This window comes from Gekko japonicus, unplaced genomic scaffold, assembly GCF_001447785.1.
Source record: "Gekko japonicus isolate JY-2015 unplaced genomic scaffold, Gekko_japonicus_V1.1 scaffold1606, whole genome shotgun sequence".
Lineage (NCBI taxonomy): Eukaryota > Metazoa > Chordata > Lepidosauria > Squamata > Gekkonidae > Gekko > Gekko japonicus.
In genome coordinates, this window is record NW_015170934.1 from 4590 (window position 1) to 14405 (window position 9816).

The window sequence follows — 9816 nt, forward strand, 5'->3', positions numbered from 1 at the left end:
ATCTAGCCAGATAGAGCCGGAGCCAAAAATTCACTCAGAGAGCAAGCGTGTCAACACTCCAGAATGCAGAGGGTTAAGGCAGCTTGGGGGTTGTCGGTGAGCTGACAGCTGCTTATGGTTGTTGGAAGGTTTGTAACCCGAAAAATCCATCCATTTTGTTGTTGTTGTTGTTTATTCTAGACAAGGCCAGTAAAAAGACTAAAAAGATTGGCATGAATAGTTTCTGTGTGCAAGGAAGACAGGCTCCTGCGTACAGCCTACGGAACTCCCTGCCTCCACTGTGGACAAGGGAAAAGTATCCAAATGTATACCTTGGTAAGCTCCCAGAGAACCCCAAGTGGCTGCTGGCTGTGTCAGTAAGTGTTGGGGAGGGAACCAATGAAGAGCCCCTGCCATAGCACAAGTGTTCAGCCAGATGGCACATGATGCCAGAGGAATGATTGCTAAGAAAGGAGGGGTTTCCAGTTGGGGGCCGAAAGAACAAGCAGGCTTAGCTTGACATGCTTTGAGCAAATGGATATTAGCAGCAAGGTCTCCAGGTCAGTAGCAACATCTGGCCCAAAAGCTCTCTCCACAGAGATCACCTCTCAAGGGCCCACCCTGCTTAGGCCCTGGGAAAGGGGCAAGCAGCTCACCCTGGAGAACAGGAGGGAGAGAAGGGGGGGGAGCACAGACCATCCCCAAGAAAGCACCGGTGGGTTCTTTAGATAGCCCTTCCCATGAACAGCATGAGGAACCCATCAAGGAGATGGTGTGGCACAGTGGCTGTGACCTGAGCCCTGAACAGGACATTTGGGGCCCAACCTGGCCAGAGCCACATACTCACTCAGAGGCCTGAAGCCAGCCTGAGGTTGTCCCGCTGTGCTCCGCTGGAGGGGCTTAATGATATGAACGGACGTTGCCAAGGCCCTCGTAGGGACTGCTGTGATCAGGGGTGTCAGCACTCAAAAAAGCAGAGGGTTAAGGGAGCTGGAGGTTTATCTGTGAGCTGACTGCGGCTTATGGTCGTTGGAAGGTTCGTAACCTGACTGACCCATCCATTTCTTTCTTTTTAAAAAAATAAATAAATAAATAATAATTTCTAGATGAAGCCAATGCCAGCACAAAAACAACTGGTCCACGGCAGCCAGTGGGCGGCTCAGACAAAGAGGGAGACCCAAGGAGGCTACCACAATGTGGAGCCCGGAACAACCCAATGTGGCCACCAGAAGAAACTGGAAAACAGAATGTGGAGAAGTTGCCATCCATTCTTCGGGCGGGGGATAGGTCAAGGCCGTCAGAAGATAACACCAAATCGGTATCTTTTGCCAAATTGGAGAAGAATCCACCCAGACGGCCACGGCCACCCACCTCCCTGCCTCCCAATCTGGAACCACCTCAGACGAGACGGACCCTCTTCCCCCCGGTGCAAGCGGCGCCTGTCGCCTCAAGATCCCGCCGAGGATTTAAGGGAAACCGAAGCACGCTACAGCCACGGCAGGGTGTTGCGATAAAAGACAATCCGATTGGGTTCAGGGGGACCCTGGAGAACTTTCGGGGCACCATCTTCTACCCCCGACCTTAAATGTCGCCGAGGGGGTCAGTCTGGGGCTGCTCCATCGATGCCCCAGAACGTGCCAAGGTGAATATCCACAAGACAAAAGTAACGACTAGGGATGTGCCTCATCGGTTTTTATTTGGCTTTTTTGGCTCTCAGGTAGCCAAATGCCAGCTTCCCTCCCCCTGTGGCTTCCCTCCTCAATTTCTAGGTTTCAGCCATTTCAACATGACAGCTGACAGGCGGTGGGAGTGAAACTGACCTGGGAAAGCCTCCTCCCTCTGCCTTCCCCTCTCTCGCTGCCCCGGGACAGCCGGAGAAAAGCAGGCAGGGAGCCCAGGCGTGTTCCTGTGGGTGCCCTTGGCTTCCCAACCAGTCGACTTTCCCTCCCCGAGTTCAGGTAGGGAAATAAAGGCATTTAACACACCTGCCCTGTCTCTGGGCGATTTCTCTCGAGGGTTTGGCCCGTGGTCAATCCTTAGTTCTCGCCGGTGCATCTTGTCAGTTTCACACGAATTGAATCGGAGCCTGGTTTTGCCACGGACTTTGCACCTATTCGCCCCGCATCAGAGAGATCCTCAAATTAACAGATTTTCCTTTTGCCTCGAAGAGAATGTTGCCCTCCCACCTTCCCTCCTCCACCCTTTCTCTGCCCTTTCTCCCCTTTCTCCACGCCCTCAGTGTCCCACTCCCCCTTTTTTCTTTTTCTTTTTTTAAAATGGTGTCGTTATATCGACCTTTCAGGATTATGAAAGGGACGCGGACCGCAAAGCATTTGAATGTCGTGTGTGTGGTGGGTTTTCCCGGCATGTGGTTTTTTTAAAAAATTGTGGTTATGGAAGCCAGGCATGGGGGGGGTTGTTGCGGACAGGAACAAGTGTGTGTGGGGGTGTTATGGTGATTTTTTTTGCGAGCTACTGCCGTTTAGAGTTCTGAGCACGGCATTACGGCGATTTGCCACAGCCTCGGGGATTTTGGGGAGAAACCGTGGAAGGAGGAAGGTGGTGGGAGGACTACACTACAAATTATGCTTAGATGCTAAGATGTGGACGGCTACATTAGCCGCTGAGCACTACCCTCACCCACCCTCCACTGCTCGTTAGTCTCCCTAAGTTCCCTCCACTCCCTTTCCATGCGTTTCATCCTCCTCTCCAAAGCGTCCATCCACCTGGAGAAAGCGGCAACTGCATGCAACCAATGAAGATTGGATGGTTTAGTGCATAAGGCAAAGGTGGCATGCATTAGTTCCACATAGTAGCACACGTCACATCCATGCTCATTTACTCACATGTTGTCTTGCACAGTGTTTCCAACCTGCTGAATGCCTGTGCAATGTTTTCTCCATCAGCACCCGCTGGTAGACCTGGTGCTTGGCTGCCTGAGGGTCCTAAAGAGTTGATTTAATGGAGGAAGGGATATTATTTCGGGGCAGTGTCCTCGCTGCGACACCACTCCTCCCTGAGCATGCTCAAGGTACTTGGCCAACGCATTTAGCATCTTCCACGTAGCCAAGCTGAGAAGGCTACATATTGAACCCATGTATGCAGTGGCCAACAAACACGTTAACAGCTATAATGTAGTGGCTCCCAAAAGAACACCAGAGTGCAAACTGTCTCACATACATCACATTCCCAAAACAATCTACAGCATCACACATTTACCAGGCTGGACATCTTCTTGGACTGGTGGCGTCCCCGGTCTATCCACCTCATGTTCCACAGGGCGGTCCAGTGGCACTGTTGGCAGTAGTGGCCCTTGCCCTTCCCTCTCTGCGGCATTGTCATCTGAGGAACAGCATGAGCAGTTAGGTTTACATGCAGTGAGGGTAGCATAACAGCAGGTTATAACGGGCATTTAATTGTAGCAATGTTCAGGAGACATTGTGGCTGTAATAACTGTTGGATTCATTCTGCAGTACCTGAAGGTCCTGGTGGGCTAGTGGCATGCACCACCACCTCCCCCGCTTCCACTCCAACCGGTGGGTCTTGTTGTACTTCACGTGGTTGCCTGTGCCTGGGACGAGCGTCTTCTGCAGTAAAGGAAGTAGTGATACATCTGGAAGGATTCTGCCCGTTCAGAAAGTTTACCGGCTATAGACTGTAACTTCATTTATCGTGAATACATGCCAAGCATAAGCTGATAAATTATTTCATTTCATGAAAATGCACATATGGTGCTGGGTGCGCTGCTCGCAGTCAGAACGCACCCTGATAATGGTGACTTAAGTCTTGCATCCTCAATGCAACTCAAAGCAATGCTTACTGTACAATAAACCATCCTCACACGTGTGTTGTCTGGAGACTTGTAAATCACAGCGAGTGGGCGGCAATGCATGAATTAGTACAGTATGATTTTTAACATATGAAACATAACTGAAGTCCGGGGTGGTCCAATGTTGGTGGGCTATCCCATGATGGGTTGAGGGAGGGGTCATCTTCCTTATTTAATGCCATTGTGCATGTGGATGTGCTTGATGACATGTGAGTTTAGTTGACCCAAACCTCTGAGGTCACAAGTAATGGTTGCCATGTGTTGAGTGACATCCAAAGTAATTGAGCAGCCTGATTGTCTTAATCAACAATCAGTTATGTGGGCGGGTGGGTGGTGTGGGTGTAGCTAAAGATTCACTAGTATGCAATGTTGACTTTAAAGAAAGGGGATATTCTATAACCACAGCAAGCCTTACCCAAAGGCACCAGTGTAAGCTTGGTCCACTCTCTTATAAACCTCTATATCTACCCCTCTGACAAATCGCTGCCTGTAATGAAGCCCTGAGTCCGGTTTGTAATGCCCCCCACACACACACCACTCAATCTCACCAGCATGGTGACGATCCTCCCAGCGTGGTCGTCCTGCCGCCTCCCAAAGCTGCACCATCTTGTCATGGTAGGCAGTCTGCCCGCTTAGCCTCGGAATGCCCTCCCATGCCTCCAGACTAGCCATGAACTCGCACCGCAGCCGTTTAAACTTCGATCTACACTGATCCGCTGTGCGACAGAACCCTCGCCTTGTCATGCGTCTGGAGATGGCTTCGTAATATGGCCTATTCTCCAGATGCGTGCTTGCCATCAAATCGGCAACGTGCCCTGAACGGGCAACAAGATCCAGGAGGAGTTCAACTTCCTCGCGTTGCCAAAATGTTCCTCTTCTCCTGGCAGCCATTTTTGGTTTTGGACGTTATAACGTTCTTGTGAGATAGCGAAAGTAAAGTTTAAATGTAATGGGCCAATAGGGGCAACTCCATTAACCAAGTGATAGTTAAGTCTCCACCTAGAGTTATTAACCCCTCAACCCCCAACCTTAAGAAACCAACACAACCCCAGCTTCATCTTACAATCGTACTGCAAGTGCAGCATTTTATTTCAAGCGTACAGTAATTTAACAAACCAGAAATGACTTCAGGGAGCCTGAATGTAAACAGAGCTCCGCCTCCCATTAAACATCAGTTTTTCTTTGTTACATCAACATATTTAACATTCAAAGAGCCAACATAGTTTGCGCAAAGCACAGTAAACAACAGAAGCCGGTCCACTAGCGCTTGCGGTTCTCATACATAAATTCTGCAACAGCACGTCGCACTCTTGTCCCTTCAGCCTTTTTCCATTTGTTAACCTGTCTGTAGTCCGTTTCCTCCTCCAATGGACATAGGATTGTGTCCTGCTCTGGCAAATCAAGGTTAATCTCATGCCCCTTGTCTTCACAAATGTTGTGAAGGATCACGCAGGCAGTAACAACATTCTGGACATGAAGGGTAAGCCTGGTGGACAGTATACGCCAACGAGCCTTCAATCTCCCAAATGCCCTCTCAACTACATTCCTTGCCTTGCTTTGTGTTTTGTTAAAATACTTCTCCACAGCGTCCCTGGGTGTTCTGAATGGCGTCATCAACCATGGCCTCAGCGGATAGGCTCCATCACCAAGGATTAAGGCTGGAACAGAAACTCCATCCAGATGCACAGTAGGGTTCCCTGGCACCAATAGCCCAGCATCCATCAAAGAGCAGATATTACTATTTGCAAACAAAAAGGCATCATGAGTGTGACCTGTGAATCCTACCTCCGTGTCAATAAAGCATCCCAAATGATCAACAGTCCCCTGCAGGAGAACAGAGCAGTACTGTTTCCGGTTGCCATACTCATTGATCTTCCCTCCTGGCGCGCGAATTGGGATATGACTGCCATCTATTGCGCCAACGCAATGTGGAATACCCAGCTGGCCAAATCCGTCCATAATCTGCAAAGCAATAGCGGCACTATTAAGTCAATGACATGTGTTGCCCTATGAATTTAGCGTAATAACGAAGCATCACCGCAGTGATGGTCCCAAAAAAAACTTACCTTCCCGATTTCAGATCCTATGCAAACGACACTTGAGAACAAGGTGGACTCCATAGCACGGCACACCTCCACTAGAATTCCAGCAATCGTTGAAACACCCAATCCGAATTGCTCACCAACTTTTCTGTATGTGTTGGTGTTTGCCAAATACCATATTGCAGCCGCCACACGCTTCATGGGGGGAACAGGCGAAGACATGTTTGTAGTTTTGCGCTCGAGTGCGGGAGTCAAAACCGACACAATTTCTATAAATGTTCCACGGGTCATTCGGAAGTGCATCAACCACTGCTCATCACTCCACACACCAAGCACGAATGTTTCCCACCAGTCCTTGCTTTTTGGGAAAATCCAATAGCGTTTTTTTAAATGCAATCCGGCAAGCATATGCCACCGATGTCTCCTTCGGCAGGAGGGACGAACGTGCGCGCTAAGCGCACCCTTTGTCATCAAGGCAGTTGAAGAGCAGGGCCCGCTGAAAAGGCAATTTCGTCTCCGGGATCGCCTGATAAAAACTGCCAAGCAATTCAGAGTAGAATTCACACACATCAATATCACCTCAAGCAATGAGCAGACAGCAGTGAGGGCTTTCTCCCGACGGTCATCCATCTTGGTGAAAAGACTCAGGGCTGAGATGCTCAAAATGGAGAATCCCAAATCCGCTCAAGCGGAGACCCAAACGAGCCCCAGAGGGGCTCCGACTCGGGGCGCGCGAGGGGAGAAGCCTCTTTCTTGACTGGAAGGTCGGAAATTGAGGGTCCCCTCATGCCCTAATGGACCTCGCCACATTCGCGGCCCCGCACGGGGCTTAGCGGAGCCGGCAGACGCCACCTGAGTGATGAAGCGAAAAATTGAATGAATTGAAAAAGAGCGGCTGAAACTGTGAGTTGTCAATCGGTGCAATGAAAAGAAGTTAAGCGTGTTTCTCCCCCCCCCAAGCGAAAGAGGAGGAGGGATTCCCATACTCCCATTTAAAAGAGATTTTAAAGGAGAAAGGGGGGGGAGATCGAAAACGGAGGAAGGTGGTGTCACCGGGCGATGGATTTTCTAGAAGAAAGTGACGATGATTTATCTTTTAAGTGCACCCTGTGAACTTTATTTAATGTAAACAAAACATCTAAGATGTCGGAGCTGAAAAAAGAACTGCGCAACAAGAGGGGCGGATCTTCCAGTTTGAGTGACTGTCTCTTGCGGGCTTGTTCCTAAAAAGCGTAAGCAGCGGTGAAAAAGGAAAATGCCCTTAAAGCGGAGATGTGGATAAATAACCTAGCTACGAGAACGACAGCGTTTATTTTAAAGTCGAAAGACAAAAAAAGAGAAAAAATCGTTCTAAAAGCTTGGGACTTTATCGGGAAGGCGTATCGGAAGATGCAACGTGACAATTGCATGCTGTGATTGGAAAGCGAAGACCCGGAAGAGAAGCTGAGAAACGGAGAGGAGAGCGAAAAGGTGGACCCCTTCTGTCGTCTTGGAGAAGAAATCAGCCCGAAGATGGAAGAATTAGCTTGCAGGGCGTCTGAAAAGCTTCTTATTAACAATGTAACAGTGGGACACTACTAATTCTTTTTTAAAAAACATTTTTTTGTAACTGAGAAGATGAAAGACGATTGACATCACAATGAAGCCAAAGAAGTTTTTTTTTTACTAACATTAACAGACTAACAAATTAATGGAAACATCACTCAACCTTTCCTTTATCCCGCTATATACCCTCCCCCTTTTCTGATATAAAAAGCAATAAAATTCTCTCCTTTTTAGGAGAGTTTCTTAACAAAAAAAACAAAATGGAAAATCCCAAGAACTTCTTTTAAAACTCCCGGCTCAAAGGACACAGACCACCAATCAGAATGCTGAAGATGTGCCACATGATGCCTCCTCACCACCATTGTTTCGTAATAACGATGTAATGTCACTGAGCATGCGCCAAAAAAAAGGGAAGGGGCGGCGGATAGGAGGGGTTTGGAACCGAGGGGCGAGGGTGGGAGGCGGTGAATTGCAGGAAGCCACTCCCCAAGGCTTCAATGTGAAATGAAAGACCCGCGGCACAAGCGGGGCAGACAGGCTTGAATTCCTTTCATTGTGGAATTGACAAAAATGCTACGGGGCAGGAAACTCCAGCGGAAACCAGGCGCAAGTGCCTCGTGAGAAATCGCCCTCTGTCTGCCCTTCTCCAGCTGCCCCACGGCCATGAGAAAGCCAGAGAAGGACAGGCAAGGAGCCCAGGCATGTTTAGGGATGGAAAGGCCTTGAAACAGGCCTGCCGGGTGTTTCCCTTCCCTCCCTCCCTGGATCTCTCTGCAGCAGCGGAGAGGCGCAGGGAGGGGAGGAGGCATCTTCCATGCCCTCCCTTGGCTTCCCCCACCGACCCCCGGCAGCAGGCTGGCTGGAAACATGCCTGGGCTCCCTGCCTGCCGTTCTCCAGCACATCTTCTTAGAATGGAGAGGGTGGACTACTGTTGAGCCATCCAGAACTTCTGGAAAGAAGTTATAGCTCACAGAGGGAAAATTCCTGGAGTCCAACTGGCTCGGAAACCAGAGGTTGCACTATTTATTTATGGGTTTGGCCACCAAACGAGCTAGAACAATCTTGCTGGGAGCAGCTAGAATGATCCTTAAGAGCAAATGGAAATGTCCGTCTAAACCTCCAAGACAAGCAGGGTTTAAAAAGAGAGCAGAATTTTTTGCTCTAGACAAGCTCACAGGTAAGATTAAGTGAGCAGAAAACACTGAATACTGCTCAGTTTTTATTGAAAAATGGTTCCCTGCCTTATTATATTGGTCAGATAATGCTATAAGAATAACCCCGTTATGTATTCAGAAGCTGCTGATTTATTAAGCAAGGTTAGTGGTTATGGTTAATGTTAAGAAACAACAGTTAACATTTACCATAACCATGACCCTTGCTTAATAAATTTTTGCTATTAAGTTAACATTTGTAAAGGAGACTATTGATTATCAAGAGACTCCTTCTTCCCCTAATGTGGGACCTGACAGTTATCAATGTGTACCTTGTAACAGGAGGGGGGGGTTGTACTTGGGGTGATTCACAGAAGGTTTGTCACTGTAATGTTTTTTGCCTGTCATTTGATATCAATTATATCAATTATTTTGGTCGCTATTGTTACAGTTATTGTTAAAATTAATTTAAAATGTTTTTAAAAAAGAAGGGGGGGGACTAATATACAATTAATATTTACTGGTGTACCAAAAGGAACATTTATAAGAATAATGACAGATCAAATAATCACAGGTAATCAAAAGTAGGATTAACATTAACCTAACCCAACAACAACTTCATGATAAGAAAAAAAAATTTTTGAAATTCCTTCTGTAGATTTAAAGAGAACCACAACAAATTAGCACCTTAATTTCTACAACAACTATACATCTGAACCTAAGTGTTATAATCTTAGTATTCATTAACCATAATTTAGGATATCAGTGCTTTATTGAATGGAATGGTTTCCTCAATTCTTTTTTCACATTGTGGGCCATATTCGAAATCTGACAGGGCCCGCTTCTCAGACGCCCTCTGTCGGGTACGGAATCCTGCCAGGACTGCCCACCTCCCGGCAGGTTTCATGGCATTCTGTTTGCATGTTGGCAAAATCATACTAAGGGAACCATCCGAATTCAACAACTATAGGCATCAGAACAGGAACAAGTAAACAGGGAACCAGGAAGAGTCAACATACAGCTTAGTTTAGTATCTTGGGTAGATCTCCCACAAAGCCACTACAGCTTGAACAGCCCTATTTCATTCTGCTTCATTGACAGGGATTGCAAAAACCACAAGCACTGTGCAAGTTTGAAGGCATGCAATTTCCACCTTGGTTTGGACTTGCACTAAAGAGTTTGGTGTTGTTGTTTTTTAAATTAGCTTTAATTTTTTTAACGTTTTTCACATTAAAAAAACCTTAAAACAGATTACTATAAAGAAGATAT